This window comes from Macrobrachium nipponense, chromosome 11 (assembly GCF_015104395.2).
Source record: "Macrobrachium nipponense isolate FS-2020 chromosome 11, ASM1510439v2, whole genome shotgun sequence".
NCBI classification, from domain to species: Eukaryota; Metazoa; Arthropoda; class Malacostraca; order Decapoda; family Palaemonidae; genus Macrobrachium; species Macrobrachium nipponense.
This window is the reverse complement of record NC_061087.1, coordinates 73484497-73486997: the sequence shown is the minus strand read 5'-3', so window position 1 is coordinate 73486997 and position 2501 is coordinate 73484497.

Below are 2501 nucleotides of genomic sequence, written 5' to 3'. Positions count from 1 at the left end.
ACGAGAAATTGTCCAAGTTATCGAAAGACAGTTCAGGTCGTTTTCAGCTTCTTGTAAAAGAATTCTATTGAGATGGGTATTTGTCTATCCGCCCGCACTTTTTCTGTCCGCCCTCAGATCTTAAAATCTACTGAGGGTTGCAAACTGGTATGTTGATCATCCACCCTCCAGTCATCAAACATAAATTGCACCCCTCTAGCCTCAGTAGATTTTATCTTATTTATGGTTAAAGTTATCCATGATCGTGCGTTCTGGAACCGCTATAGGTGTCAACAACAGAGACCGCCAACGGGCCGAGGCTGAAAGTTCCATGGGCTGTGAGTTTTCATGGCTGAGAGTTTCATAGGCCTTGGCTGAGCGTTTCATACAGTGTAGCACAAAATTAGTGCACTAATTTTCCGAGACGTATTTCCCGCCCATCCATCCATTTCCCCCTTTTCAATGTAAGGCGAATTGGCAAGTATCAGGCGGTCTGGCGGCTAAAGCAGAATGGTTCTTTATTGTCTGCTCACATTTACCAGTCATCGCCTCTCCTCCCTCATGGATTAATAACAAAATTCTTGTTGTCTTGTAAATTATATAAAAAAAACAAAAGAATGCTTTCTTTTTGAATAGAACAAATTCTCGATAAAATTGACTAACCCGATCCACTCTGGTATGAAACCAAGCCACGCCAAGAGCTCGACTTGTTACGGGCTGCTCTAGGGGCAAGAGCCCGTGCCAGCACAGGGCTGGCTTAATCTTCAACAACAACAACAAGGGCTCGCCCTCGCTCTTCTAATTAACGTAGATCAGGTAGCAACTCTTCCGGGTCTTGTGAATGGTGTACGTGTGTGAGCTTGGCTCAGTAAGTAATCGTTCTTTCCTGTAGCCATCATTGAGCTAATTGATATTAATCCTTACTCACTTTGTTTAGTCAACTTTCGGGAATATGTCACCATTTGTTTTAGTGAAAGTGGAATTTAATTTAACTGATTTTTCTGTGTTTTTGAGTGGTCGCGTGGCCACGTAAATTTTTTCTAAATTTGGGGTGCTGAGCCACCCAAGCTCACGTATTAATACTTTGATTTTCTGTTAGCATTGATAAGTTTAGTTTTGTAATAAAATAGTCAAAATCATCCGTGTTTACCTTTCGAGTTGTCCTTGTGCACGGGCTGGGACCTGTCCTCTAAGGTAGGGCTATCAGCCTCACACCATCTGGCACGAACCTAAATAACAGTCGCTATAACATTCGCGACATACAGCATTATGCGCTATACAGAAAACATTTTTATTTTAATTCTGTCAAGTGAATAATTTGACGCCGACCTCATAAAATGGGACTTTGATTCTCTCTCTCTCTCTCTCTCTCTCTCTCTCTCTCTTACCACTTGATTAACTTTTAAATGCAAATGAAGACCCAGTATAAAGCATAAATAAGGTTGGTAATATTGGTAAGGCATTGTCAGAGTCCGAAGGTCTCCGCACCAATCCTCGTAATCACTTCAACACCTTACTGCACTTAAGGCTAGAGTTCTTGCTGACATAAGCCAACTTAATCTAAACCAAGCAACCTGGTAAAACGTGACTTCGTTAAAAGCCGTCAATTCCGTGGATTAGAGAGCCATGAAGCAAGTCTAGTTCAGAGTCCCACTATTATCAAAGCAGAACTACAAAAGTTCATGAATTATTCTGAGGGAGAAAACTTTGTCTTCCAAACTAAACCGGTGAATGCGGAGAGGCAAAAAAACTTTGTTTTATTGAGATGACAATTATTGTAGGGGAATATTTTACCATCCCACCACGTTCTGGGCATATTATCGAAATGAATCTGTACAAGTGAGATGTCTCAAGCAGGACGACGCTATTTACCTGAATAGTAGAAGATACAGGGTAAGAGCCTGAAGTTGGCGCACTTTCGATGCATGACAATATGTAAAGGTATAAACATCCGAACTATTCACCTTAGTAGATTTAAAAACATTACACGCATGCGACCGCACACACACACACTCACACACACACACACATACACACACACACACACACACACACACACACATATATATATATATATATATATATATATATATATATATATATATATATATATACATACACACACACACATACATTATATATATATATATATCATATATATATATATATATATATATATATATATATATGTGTGTGTGTATATATTATATATATATATATATATCTATATATATATATATATATATATATATATAACGACACAGTCCAGACGTACAGGGCGTTTATTCACATGTTAAAGAAGATCAAGGGCAGGAACACGAAGAGATTCACATTATCCTTTAATCCTACGTTTCGTGACAACATCGCCACATCTTCAGGGATTTTTCTACAAAATAAAGTATAAAAAAAATGTTAACATAAAATAAGAGCTGATCACAAGATCCAATAGTTGAAAATTAAAAACAGTTTTAATGGTAAAATTACAACTCTCATACTTAAATTACATGCACACTTGATTAAAA